The sequence below is a fragment of the Cherax quadricarinatus genome, unplaced genomic scaffold (assembly GCF_038502225.1).
Source record: "Cherax quadricarinatus isolate ZL_2023a unplaced genomic scaffold, ASM3850222v1 Contig204, whole genome shotgun sequence".
Classification (NCBI taxonomy): domain Eukaryota; kingdom Metazoa; phylum Arthropoda; class Malacostraca; order Decapoda; family Parastacidae; genus Cherax; species Cherax quadricarinatus.
Window position 1 is genome coordinate 246,099 of NW_027195230.1, and position 14,636 is coordinate 260,734.

The window sequence follows — 14,636 nt, forward strand, 5'->3', positions numbered from 1 at the left end:
TGGGTGGAAACATTTCGACACGTTTCTTTACACCTGTTGTGCTGTTCACCTAGCAGCAAATAGGTACCTGGGTGTTAGTCGACTGGTGTGGGTCGCATCCTGGGGGACAAGATTAAGGACCCCAATGGAAATAAGTTAGACAGTCCTTGATGACGCACTGACTTTCTTGGGTTATCCTGGGTGGCTAACCCTCCGGGGTTAAAAATCCGAACGAAATCTTATCTTATCTTATCTTAAAGAAAAAAAGTATTAGTGTCAAAAATACTAAATATAGTTTGTTGTGTTGCCAGACTGTTGAATATTGTGTGTTGCTGTATCAACATGTGAGGACCAAGACTGTTACAACATGTAACCAAAAATACTGCTGGAACAAGTGTAGAAGCCTTCAAGAGGAAACTGGACAAGTATCTTCACCAGGTGCTGGATCAACCAGGCTGTGATGGAGTGGGTCAGGGGACCACCAGCAGTAACATCCTGGTGGAGCAGGCAAGCACTAGATGAGCCTGACCCCTGGCTGAGCTCTGGCAGTAGAATAACACTTAGAACTCATCAGAGGTTAATGTTAGTTTATCAGTAGTGTGTGTGAGGAGTTTATAATAATAATAATATATTATATTTTGACATGTTACATGTATGTACAAAGAATAATAGTTGGGTGTACATACCAAAAACCCCTTTATATACAGAGCATTTCTGGCAAACTTAAAATTAACTTAAGATTAATAAGGCAATAACAGTACATATGGTCATTAGATAAGTTTTTTTTTTATATTTTTATTTAAAAGAACACATTACAAGACATAAATAAATAAAAGAATACAATAATGAACCGTTTGCAAATACAATGAACTACCAGCAACCCCATAACACACCCCAAGTGTTAGTCATGTGTGTATTAAAGGATATACCGTTACCAAACAATGAAAAGAAAAGTCTAAACCTACACTTCGTGCCTGTTATACAGTACACTAAGACCCTCTTGCACGAAATGCAACATATGATATGATTCAGCATACAAAGGATTAAATTATACATTACAAGTGTTAAACAAAAGACATACCTAAACCTACAATAAAATTGCAAAAACATACCACAATAATACGTCCCGCAATAAGCAGGAAACTCTTAACATGAAAATAAAAGCTTAAATTTTACTTTACACTATACCACAAACTCGCCAATTTCTAGTGAAATTACAACAACTAAAAGGGGACCAATGAACATTCACAATGCATTCATACCCAGCTCGAACACACAAATTTTCACAGATTACAATACACATACCCAAGGCTAGTGTGTATTCCACTATAAACCATCACGCAACACATCCACGCCAATCAACCATACACACGTAAGCGATTAAATATGTAACATACCTATATACATATATCACAGATTACAGAAACCTTATAATAACAAACTTTAGCCTGTAATCCCAAGACCTCATTTTATTATTATAACAACGTCATTCCAACAATTGTTGTACGTGATGCCTTTTGACTTCTACAACTAAATTACACAATTTTTAACTATTTACAAACTAATCCAGACAGCAACATAATATACACACACACGAATCATTCACGATCACCTGTTAAATGTTACATAAATTACATTACCTGTAACCATCTCACACTTCAAAATCCGTACATAACAATCATTAATATCGTATTATCGATGCAATATCATAAAACCAAGATCACATCAATGATCTGCCAATAACAAATGATATTATAGACTAACGCCAAGGTTTACTCAAACCCAAATAATATCAGGACCTAACTTGTATTTCAAACCCAGCATCATGTCTACAAGTATCATTTTTACATAAGGAACACTGATACATTAGTGATTTATCATATGGGGTAATCATACATTTCATGAAACCTGCTCGCTTGGCATACACTATAATCCTCCAATTAATTAATTACATGTCAAAACCCTATTTCAGTCTTGTTTATACTCCCTCAACCTACCATATCCACTTCTACCCAGCATCCAGACATAATTCCTCACCATACCAAGTCCAACAGTCATACCCTCCCAAACGCCAAAGAGACCAGCCACGTCTACCCCTTACAGTATTAAAGCCCATAAATTCCTTACATGAAATCTGCAATATCCCTCCGAAAAAGTCAAATGCCATTTGCTTCCAGCAATATTATTATTCTGCTGCTGTGTACCATAGAAAATCGCTGCCAACGCCCTGATCCTCTCTCTTACTGGTAAGTGTCTATAAACCCCTGAAATATATACAAAATCCGTAACTAAATATCCCATTGCGTTCTGCACCAGCAACTCTACCCCCCTCCCCCACATCTAAACTTAACGCTCTTAAGACACTAATTCCCCACCCCGCACCATACGTAAAACCCTGCTAAACCACACCCTCACTGATTCTAATCTCTCACAAAAATACACTGCATGATACGCCGTCTCGATCTCTCCACACGCACAACGCTCCCCCCCCTTGCACACGCCTATTTGCTAACACTTCACCGCACGGCAATATATGAAGAAATTTGTACATTACCTCCCGTACCCCGGCCCTCAATCGTAACTTCGTCAGATGTCCCCAAATATCATGCCATGCATACATCGGAAATATGCCCTCTACTCTAGCCACCCCCTCCCTACCTCCCACCAATGCCAATTTTCCAATCTTGATCCTACATGGCTCCCTGGCATAAGTTAATACCCTCAACATGTTCTCTCATCTTTTAAGATCCCTGCCATTCACGCAACGTACCAAATCCCTTCGAATCCCTGTCAAACCTATACCTGCCCCCTGACCCTCCCTCAAATAACTATGTTTTACATACATACCTAACATTCGCGTATGCAGGTTCATTAACCCCAGTCCACCCCGACGAGTCGGCAAATACACAACATCTCTCGCTAACCAGTGTTCGCATCGCTATTGGGCCGTGCGGACGTGCTGCGCAGTAGCTCCTGATTGAGTTGGCTTTTGCGCAGTGTTGACGTGTACTTGGCTCTGTGAAGACCTGTTTGCACGCTCTCTAGAATTGAAGCAAGATGCCCTCCATCGAGCAACTTTACCAACAGCTTAAGGAAGAATTGAGGTTGGCGAATATGGAAATTCGGCAACTGACCGAGGAAAACAAGAAGATTCGTAGTAGTCCTCCTGTTTTGAGTCCTCAGGTCAAGAAGGGAAACTGGTCAGTGGCTGGACAGCAGGGAAAGAAGTTGACGATCAAGAAGACGAATGGAAAGGTAGAAACGATGAAGAAGAAAGAGACTGCCGTGGAAACTGTTGTGGAAACATCCAATACATTCTCAGTGCTACCCGACGAATGTGAGTCGACTACTGGGAATGACACGACGAAAGACATTAAGGAAGGTAAGAATATTGTTGTTGTTGGGGATAGCCAAGTTAGGTATATGGATAGGGCGTTCTGCTTGAAGGACAGGAGTAGGAGACAGAGTTTGCTTTCCTGGGGCTGGGATGGAGGATATTGTTAGTCGTGTGGATGACATCATGAGAGGTAATGGGAGCAATCCTATTATCTGTCTCAGTGCTGGAGGCAACGATGTTGGCAGACGTAGGAGTGAGGACCTGATTAGCAGGTATAGATCAGCAATAGAAATAATTAGAAGTAAGGGTGGGAACCCTCTCATATGTGGTATTTTGCCAAGGAGGGGAGTTGGAAATGAATGGTTGTCCAGGGCAATTGGTGTCAATTGCTGGCTGGACAAATACTGTAAGGAAAATGCGGTAACATTCATTGACAACTGGGACCTCTTCTATGGCAGAAATGACATGTATGCTAGGGATGGGGTTCACTTATCTAGGTGTGGGGTGGGAGCACTGGCAACTGCAGTGGAGGGAGCAGTTAGGACTTTAAACTAGGAATAGTTAGTGGTATGGGTTTTGGCAGGAAAACAGTGAAGTCCCAGTGTAGTAATATTACGAGTTCTAGGGGAACTAGTAATAATAAGAACGAGATAGATATTGAAAAGCTAGGGACCTTGGGTGATAAGGACAGTAATAGGTTTAGTAGAAAAATAGAAATGAGCAGGAAGGGTAAAGAGAAAGGAGAGTCTTTCAATGTTTATTATGCTAATTGCCGTAGTGCTAGGAATAAGATGGACGAGTTGAGATTAGTTGCTAGTGTAGGTAACATTGATGTATTTGCCTTAACTGAGACGTGGTTTAATTCAAAAAGTCGGGACATGCCTGCGGAATGTCATATTCAGGGTTTTAAATTGTTCCAAGAAGATAGAAGTATTGGGAGGGGGGGTGGGGTGGCATTGTATGTCCGAGATCGCTTGAACTGTTGCGTAAAAACGGGTATTAAGTCTGAAGTAACACATACAGAGTCTGTTTGGATAGAATTTTCAGAGGGGCATGAAAAACTGATTTTAGGAGTGATATACTGTCCCCCAAACTTAGATAGGGACCAAGGGAAACTACTATGGGAGGAAATTGTTAAGGCCACAAGGCACGATAATGTAGTAATTCTAGGAGACTTTAACTTTAGTCATGTTGATTGGAATTTCTTGACTGGGAATTTAGAATCATACGACTTCTTAGAAGTATTTCAGGATTGTTTTTTGAAGCAGTTTGTGACAGAACCTACAAGGGGAAATAACCTGCTTGACTTAGTTATGGCAAACAATGAATCCCTTGTTAATAATTTAGAAATTTCAGAGGAACTGGGTGCTAGCGACCACAAATCAATTACATTTAGCATTGAATGGAAGTACGATAGTAGCGATAACTCAGTAACAGTCCCAGATTTTCGCTTAGCAGATTACGATGGGCTTAGAGAACACTTATCTGTTGACTGGGGTAACGAAGAGAGCTATCATTATGACAGTTTTCTGAACACTATACATGCTGCTCAAAGAGTGTTTATCCCATATAAAGAAATTAGATCAAATAGAAATGACCCAAAATGGATGAATAATAGGCTCAAATATCTACTAGGGCATAAGAAAGGAATTTATAGGCGTATCAAAAGAGGTGAGGGTCATCTTATGAATCAGTATATTGACATTAAGAGGGACATTAAAAAGGGGATAAGAAAAGCTAAAAGGGACTATGAAATTAAAGTTGCTAGGGATTCTAAAACTAACCCAAAAAGTTTTTTCCAGGTCTATAGAACAAAAGTTAGAGATAAGATAGGTCCCCTTAAAAATAACTATGGGCACCTTACTGACAAAGAGAATGAAATGTGCTTGATTTTAAATAATTATTTTCTCTCAGTTTTTACACAGGAAGACACTAACAATATTCCAGTAATTAATTTTTACAGTGGGCTAGAAGAAGATAAATTATGTAACATCACAGTCACTAGTGAGATGGTTGTGAAGCAGATAGACAGACTGAAGCAAAATAAGTCGCCGGGTCCTGATGAGGTTTTTTCAAGGGTTCTTAAGGAATGCAAAATGGAACTCTGTGAACCATTAACTAATATTTTTAATTTATCTCTTCAAACAGGTGTAGTGTCTGATATGTGGAAGATGGCTAATGTAACTCCTATTTTTAAAACAGGGGACAAGTCGTTACCGTCAAATTACCGCCCAATAAGCCTGACCTCAATTGTAGGCAAATTACTAGAGTCAATTATAGCTGAGATTATAAGAAGCCATCTCGATAAGCATAGCTTGATTAATGATACTCAGCATGGATTCACAAGAGGCCGGTCTTGTCTAACTAATTTATTAACTTTCTTCAGTAAAGCTTTTGAGGCTGTTGACCACAATAAAGAATTTGATATTATTTACTTAGATTTTAGTAAGGCTTTTGATAGAGTTCCTCTTCAAGGGGGCTCCTTGGCGTGGTGAAGAGGCTCTTGGTCTGAGGAATTAGACCTATCGGTCTTCTTCCTCAGACCGAACCTAATTACCCCCCTATCCCATCCTCCCCATCCTCCCCTTTTTCCTTTCCTCCTCCTCCTCCCCACTCCTCCCTTTTGCCCTTCCTCTTTTTGTCCTTTGGGATTTCTCCCACAGGCGCGCTAGTTCCTAGGTAGGAGAAAGGATACCAGGGTCCATCCCATTCCGTTGAGGTTCTTAGCGGTGGCGTAGTTTGCCGTGGAATCTGGATCGCCTGGGGATGTCCCGATCCCTCTCCGGTATCCCGGAGTAGCTTTGGGTGTCTTCCAGGCGACGAGTGTATCTCTGGAAGCCACCTTTCGGATTCCGGGGGTGGTGGCCGAAGGAGGTATGCTTTGTGGCGGATATCCGGCCGCCCTCTCTTTTGTCCACCGAGGTAGCTCGGCAGATGTGAGGTTGCTATCCCGGATTGTTAGTTTACTAGCATGATGGGTAGGGTATGGCACGGGTTCCATGCTGCATCTGCGCTACTTGCGGTGCTGAGGTCCTCTTGGGCGTGGAGGGAGATTTCTGGCCCTTTCATTCCTCCTAGGACCTATCCCTCCCCGGTCCCCCCTTTTTTTTTCTTTTTTTTATTTTTATTTTCTTTTCTTCTTTCTTTTTTTTTCTTAAAAACAAAAAGAAAGAAGTAACCTAACCATGGCAGCCCTAGTCCATGAACCTGGTACCCCCGGGCCCCTTCTTGATACCTCACCCCGTTCTGACCCCGCTTCGTCTTTGGACCACTCTTCAGACATTCCTCATGCCTCTGTACCTATTGCCGGTGCTGTTTCCTCACCCGCTTCAGGTACTGAGGCCTCGACTGACTCCTTCGATTTATCGGACCTTCGCTCTCCTCTGACTATGCTTCTGGCCTCTCCCTCTACGGTGCGGCAATTTTCAAATCGCCGACCCGTTCCACGTCGGACCAACTCTGGTCCCACGCCTAAACGTCAACGACAATTACCTGCTGATGATACTTCTCCACCTTCTTGTTCTTCTCAGAAACGATCGACACGTCCTTCACTACCTTTCCACGCTCAGTTTCAGACTGAACAGTGGACTAAATTCTTCACTTTACGACCAACTTCCTCTACTGCCTATCTTTCTGACCATAGTATTGGCAAGGCACTCCTACGCCATGTTGGTAAAGATATTTCTTTTCATGCTCTTAAGAGCGGTACGCGCATCATTACCGTACAGAATGCTACCCAGGCTCATGAGCTCTCTCGTCTTTCCCATATCGATACTGTTCCTGTCACTCTTGAAAAACATCATTCCCTCAATTCTTGTAGTGGTACCGTCATTCTGCCCCATACCATAGTTCAACAAAATTTCCAGACATGTGGCACCGACATTCTAGAACAGCTGGAACTCCAAGATCTCCCAATCCTCAAGGTAGACACTTACGTTCTTCCTGCCCGTGGGCGGAGACGATACCCTAGCAATGTGGCTCGTTTAACTTTTGACAGCCGAGAACTCCCATCCTCAGTTTATATAGCAGGACATCGGTTACAAGTTCGAAAGGTGATCCCTACACCACAACAGTGTAGAAATTGCTGGCGATTTGGCCATCCAGCGAAATATTGCAGATCTATCGCCGAATGCCCAGTCTGTGGTGCCGATGACCATTCTAATACGTCTTGCAATCGATCTCCCTCTTGCCTTAACTGTCATGAGGCTCACCCTTCGTACTCTCGCCGTTGTCAGGTCTATTTAAACGAGCGGGAAATCCGTTACCTCAAAGAGACAGAAGGTCTCCCTTATGCCATGGCAGTTTCTCATCTCCGCCTCCAAGGGAGACTCCCACGTGTTTCTTATTCCCGTGTTTCAAAACGTCCCCCCACTTCTAGTATCCCATCTTCTACACCCACCTCTGTGGTTACCTCTCCCATAATCACTCCTGTATCTAATCCTTTTGCTGTCCTCGGCTCAGACGTCCCTACTTCAATGCCTCAGTCTAATCTCGCTTCTTCGAGTTCTCTCTCACAAGCCTCAGTATCGACGAGACCTCGTACGACACCTCCTCCCAATCGTCCCTCTACTTCTCAAAAGTCAAAAAAAGGTCCGGTAACACCTCCTACCCATCTTCCACCTCCTCATTTTACCCTCCCTGTCTCTGTCCCTAGTTCTTCCCCTCTCACTGGCTCAGTTACAAGTGCAGAGGTTCACCCTCCTCCTCGTAATGTACCTTCCTCCCCTGTTCCCTCCCAAGTTTCTTCCTCTTCTGCCACCTCCCAGGTTCCTGCCTCTTCTGTCCCCTGCCACGCTTCTCCAGTTCCCTCCACCCTTTCGCCCCCCCCTACCTTGGTACAGTCCAATACAGTTCCAATCTTTACTCATCCTCCCCCTACCATTCCCAATATTGTCTCCCATACGACATCTCTGAATTCCGAAACACTTGAAGCAATCTCTGAATATATTGCAGAGACCAAACCATCAATGGACACTGATCCACCTTCCGCTCTTTCTCTCTCCTCTGCTCCATCTGCGCAACTCCTTTCTTCACAGCGCACCGTTCCTTCGCTGCTTGAACATTTTCCACTGCCTCCGCATGTGGACTTTTCTAACCCTTCTAGTCCATAGGAACCCTTACCTGCGGATTTCAAGTATCTTTATCATTGCCAATCATGGCCTATTTACAGTGGAATATACGCGGCCTCAGGGGTAATCGGGGTGAGCTTCAGATGTTACTCTCCCAGTTTGCCCCTGTTGGTGTTTGCTTACAGGAACCAAAATTACACTCTGCTGTTATTTCTCACATCTCAGGCTATAATTTATTGTATTCTTCAGATCCTTTTCCTGATGGGACCTTTAATGAAAGTGCCCTTCTTCTCCGCACTGATATTCCGTACCATCAGCTATTTGTTCATACTTCGCTGCATTACACAGCAGCCCGTATCCACTTACATAGGTGGTATACGCTCTGTTCTTTATATCTCTCTCCTTCTCGGGCATTATCTATTCCGGATTTTGCCTTCCTTGTTTCGTCATTACCGCCACCGATTCTGTTACTTGGTGATTTTAATGCCCACCATTTCCTCTGGGGGGGGGGGTCTCACTGTGATTCCCGTGGAATTCAGTTAGAGGCTTTTCTTGCCACCCACCCCCTCCATGTTTTAAATACAGGTACTCACACCCATTTTGATCCTCGGACTCATACTCTCTCTTGCATCGATCTCTCAGTTTGCTCTTCCTCCGCCGCATTAGACTTCACTTGGTCTGTTCTCCCGGACTTACATGACAGTGATCATTTCCCAATCATTCTTACTTCCCCTTCATATTCGCCACCTCTTCGCACCCCACGCTGGCAATTTAATCGGGCAAATTGGAACCTTTACTCACACCTAACTGTTTTTAAAGAGGTTCCTTCTTCGTCCTCCATCGATGAGCTTTTACACCTCTTCTCGTCCTCCGTTTTCACCGCAGCTTCTCATTCTATACCCCAAACTTCGGGCAGGCATTCTCAGAAATGCGTGCCTTGGTGGTCTCCTGCTTGTGCTCGTGCAGTACGTTTGAAACGCGCTGCATGGGGCAGGTACCGGTACAATAGAACCACAGAGCGACTCCTTGATTTTAAACAGAAGCGTGCGATCGCTCGCCGTGTCATCCGTGACGCTAAACGCACTTGCTGGCGAGATTATGTCTCCACCATCACCTCTGCTTCCTCTATGAGTGCAGTCTGGAAAAAAGTACGAAAACTGAGTGGTAAATATTCTCCTGACCCGGCTCCTGTTCTGCGGGTTGCCGGTGTTGATATAGCAAACCCACTAGATGTTGCCAATGAAATTGGCAATCATCTGGTCCGTATTTCTCAGGGACTCCATCTATGCCCCTCATTTCTTTCCTCAAAGTCTGCCAGAGAGTTAGCACCCTTGGACTTTTCTTCTCTCAGAGAAGAACAGTATAATGTGCCTTTTACACTTCAAGAACTGGAGGCAACACTCTCAGCTTGTCGATCATCGGCAGCTGGGCCCGACGACATTCATATTCGTATGCTACAACATTTACATCAGTCAGCCCTTGCAGTCCTATTACGCCTTTACAATCTTATTTGGTCACAAGGAGTTCTTCCACAGCTGTGGAAATCCGCCATTGTTCTCCCTTTCCGCAAACCAGGCACTACGGGACATGAAACCTCCCACTATCGTCCCATTGCTCTTACCAGTGCAGTTTGCAAAGTAATGGAACGCCTAGTAAATAGACGTTTAGTGTGGTATTTAGAGACACACAACAGTCTCTCCACTCGTCAATATGGCTTTCGTAAGGGACGTTCTACCATAGACCCCTTACTACGCTTGGATACGTATGTTCGTAATGCCTTTGCGAATAACCACTCAGTTATTGCCATATTTTTTGACCTTGAGAAGGCATATGACACAACTTGGAGGTATAATATTTTAGCCCAAGCCCACTCCTTAGGCCTTCGAGGCAATCTACCATCCTTCCTTAAGAACTTTTTAACTGACAGGCATTTCCGTGTTCGGGTTAATAATGTGCTCTCCCCGGACTTTATCCAAGCTGAAGGTGTCCCCCAGGGATGTGTTCTGAGCACAACACTTTTTCTCCTTGCTATTAATGATTTGGCCTCTAGTCTTCCATCAAATATTTGGTCATCACTCTATGTTGATGACTTTGCTATTGCCTGTGCAGGCGCTGACTGTCACCTCCTTACAGTTTCTCTCCAACATGCAGTCGACCGTGTTTCCAATTGGGCCACCACACGTGGGTTTAAATTTTCCAGCACTAAAACCCACCAAATCACTTTCACTAGACGCTCTGTCATCTCCGATCATCCTTTGTACCTCTATGGCTCCCGTATCCCTGAACGTGATACAGTCAAGTTTCTGGGCCTTCTCTTTGATCGTAGGTTATCCTGGAAACCTCACATTACCTCTCTGAAGGCAACTTGTCACAGCCGGCTGAACCTTCTTAAAACCCTTGCTCATCTTTCGTGGGGAGCTGATCGTCGAACCCTCCTTCGCCTACATTCCACCCTTATTTTATCGAAACTTGATTATGGTGACCAGATCTATTCAGCGGCATCTCCTGCTACTCTCTCTAGCCTTAACCCCATTCATCACCAAGGATTACGTTTATGCCTTGGTGCTTTCCGCTCTTCCCCTGTCGAGAGCCTCTATGCAGAAGCGAACGTTCCATCCTTATCCGATCGCCGTGATGCCCATTGCCTGCGCTACTATGTACGCTCTCATGATCTCCGCAATCCTTCCATTTATAGAATGGTCACTGATATTAGTAGACATTCTTTATTTGTTCGACGCCCCTGTTTACTCCGTCCCTTCTCTCTTCGCCTTCATTCGCTCTTGTCTTCTCTTCAACTACCACCTTTCTATGTACATGTAGCATCTCACTTTTCCCTACCCCCCTGGGAAGTTCCAGCTGTTCGAGTCTGTTCTTTCTCCCTCCCTTGCTCGAAAGCCCAACTGTCTACGGTCGCTTCCCGCTCTCTTTTTCTTGACCACTTTCACTCTCATTCTCATGCCATTGCTGTGTACACAGATGGCTCTAAGTCTTCTGACGGCGTAGGATTCGCAGCAGTGTTTCCGGACAGCGTCGTACAAGGGCATTTACTATCTTCGGCTAGTATTTTTACTGCTGAATTATATGCCATCCTTACAGCACTTATCCGTATTGCATCTATGCCTGTGTCATCTTTTGTGGTTGTCTCAGACTCCCTTAGTGCTTTACAGGCTATACAAAAATTTGATACACCTCACCCCTTAGTCCTCCGTATCCAACTTTGGCTACGCCGCATCTTTACCAAGCATAAAGATATTGTTTTTTGTTGGGTCCCTGGTCATGTTGACGTACAGGGCAATGAACAGGCAGACACTGCTGCGCGGTCAGCAGTACATGACCTACCAGTTTCTTATAGAGGTATTCCATTTACGGACTATTTTGCTGCAATATCTTCCCACCTTCACACCCGTTGGCAACAACGTTGGTCTACTATGCTCGGCAACAAACTTCAGTCTATTAAACCGAGTATAGGTCACTGGCCGTCTTCTTATCACCAATGTCGAGGTTGGGAGACTACTCTCTCCCGTCTTCGCATTGGCCATACTCGTCTTACTCATGGATATCTCATGGAGAGGCGTCTTGCTCCTCTCTGTGAGAATTGCCAAGCTCCATTATCAGTCAGCCACATTCTGTTGGACTGCCCACTTTATCAACGAGCACGCAGAATTTACCTCTGTCGTCGTCTTCGCTCCGCTGCTCTCTCTTTACCTTCCCTTCTCGCTGATGGACCCACCTTTCATCCGGACTCTCTCATTGACTTTTTGACAACGACTGACTTACTTCACAAATTCTGATACCTTCAGCCCTTTCTACTTCAATCTCTTGCTACCTTCTACCCCCGTACTATCCCCTGCCCCGCTGTTTTCTGTAACCTGCTGATCATCCCCCCTCCCTTCTGCCATCCAATTCCCTTGCTTCCTTCCCTACCCTGCAGCGCTGTATAGCCCTTGTGGCTTAGCGCTTCTTTTTGATTATAATAATAATAATAATAGAACTTAGCCATACAGATTGCGAAAAGGACTTGGGGGTTATGGTGAGCAGCAACCTTAAACCAAGACAGCAATGCCTAAGCGTACGTAATAAGGCAAATAGATTACTGGGATTTATATCAAGAAGTGTAAGCAACAGAAGTCCAGAGGTCATACTGCAGCTTTATACATCATTAGTAAGGCCTCACCTAGATTATGCAGCTCAGTTCTGGTCTCCGTATTACAAAATGGACATAAATTCGTTAGAAAACATTCAGCGTAGGATGACTAAATTAATACATAGCATTAGAAATCTTCCTTATGAAGAAAGATTGAAGACTCTTAAGTTACATTCACTTGTTAGACGAAGAATGAGGGGAGACCTGATCGAAGTGTATAAGTGGAAGATAGGTATTAATAAAGGGGATATTAATAAGGTCTTGATGTCTCTCCAAGAGAGAACCCGCAGTAATGGATTTAAATTAGATAAGTTCAGATTTAGGAAGGACATAGGAAAGTATTGGTTTGGAAATAGGGTAGTTGATGAGTGGAACAGTCTACCTAGTTGGGTTATTGAGGCTGGGACTTTGGGTAGTTTCAAATCTAGGTTGGATAAGTACATGAGTGGGAGGGGTTGGATTTGAGTGGGAATTTCACATCAGAGCTTATTTCTTGGGTGGCATTGAAAATTGGGTTGGGCAAATGTTTTGTTAGTGGGATGAACTGTAAAGGACCTGCCTGGTATGGGCCAGCAGGCCTCCTGCAGTGTTCCTCCTTTCTTATGTTCTTATGTTCTTATGTCACATCCAGAAACCCAGAGATATCGAAATACACGCTTCAATAACCTGTTCTCATCGCACTGGACTAACGGATACATACTTACCACATGCCACAACTTACCAAACAAAAGCACATTCACCACGATTGCACGCTGATGCAAAGATAAGCTCCCTGCACGCAGTCCCGCCAATGGTCTTAAAACCCTATCCACAGCCCCTCTAGAATTAACCTTCCTCGCTTCCTGAATATTCCTCATATGGATGATCCCACATACCTTAATTTTGTTAACTAAAGACCAACCTTCCTCCTGACCTAAGTCCCCCCGGATATAATCCCCCACACGCATAAGCATGGACTTTTCCTTATTAACCGTCATCCCCGTTGCTCTCCCAAAAAGATCCACCAATTCACCCACTTTTCGTAAATCCTGTGATCCCCTGTATAAAATCGTAGTGTCGTCCATACATCCTACGATTCCTGCGTTTACCCCCACCCCCTCGCCTCTCACTCACATTTACACTCCCCCGTACAGCCCTGAAAAAGGGGTCCTGAATTAATGCAAACAGAATCTGCGACACAGGACACCCCTGTCTCAAACCCCTTTGCATTCCAACTAATTTCCCCAACCTGCCATTTACCTGTACCTTAAACGTAGCTTGCTCATACAAAGCCATTGCCCAGCTTACTATTTCTTTCCCAAATCCTTTCCACTGCATAATTTTCCACAAAGCCTCACGCTCCACACAGTCGTATGCCGCGTGCCAGTCCAGAGCCAATATTCCCCCTGCCTTACCCTTCCCACTTTCCTCAATAAACCTACGTATTATGCCTTGACCCACACACATTGATCTCCCGGGTATCTCATATTGCCCTTCATCCAGTATCTTCTCTAACACCCTCTTAATCCTATTACTTAGCATTTTTGCAAAAATTTTATAATCGCCACACATTAATGATATCGACCTATAGTTATGTATACAGTTTCCCGATGCCTTTTTCGGAATCATAACCACAACACCTGTTTTTTGTCCGAGTCGTCCACTATCTTTCATAGTATTAAATAAACCCACTAAAAATTCACAGAGACATTCCCAGTTTTCCTTATAGAAATCACATGGGATACCATCGATCCCCGGTGATTTCCCAGCGTTCATACTCTCAACAGCTATTCTAACCTCCTCACTTATAGGTCCGTTCAAATTCATTCGATCCTTATTCTCAAGATCACAACATACCCATTCACTCATGTCTCCTACTACTTCTTTTGAAATTCCCACTTTTTTGTATTGCACTTCATACCATGCATCTACATAGCATCCCATGCCCTCAGTGGACGTAATGAGTTGTCCCCTACAATACGTTCCCAGTTGCTCCTGAACTTCCAATTCCATTATTTCTGTCACCCTTCGACGCTTGCCCTGCTCCCTTAAAACAAACGCCGAAGGACAATCACCCCATAATACCTCATTTATGCCACTTGCTATCCAGGCCGCATCAAAGTTATGA

General features: G+C 44.0%; 1 long non-coding RNA gene across 1 annotated transcript in view; it reads left to right on the forward strand.

Moving 5' to 3' along the window:
• The window catches only part of LOC138851255 (uncharacterized), a 40,050-nt gene extending 38,737 nt beyond the window's left edge, over positions 1–1,313 (forward strand). Inside the window, exon 3 of the long non-coding RNA XR_011391097.1 lies at positions 291–1,313. This is a non-coding gene — a long non-coding RNA (uncharacterized lncRNA). The remainder of the gene's footprint in view (positions 1–290) is intronic.
• Positions 1,314–14,636: the final 13,323 nt, after the last annotated feature.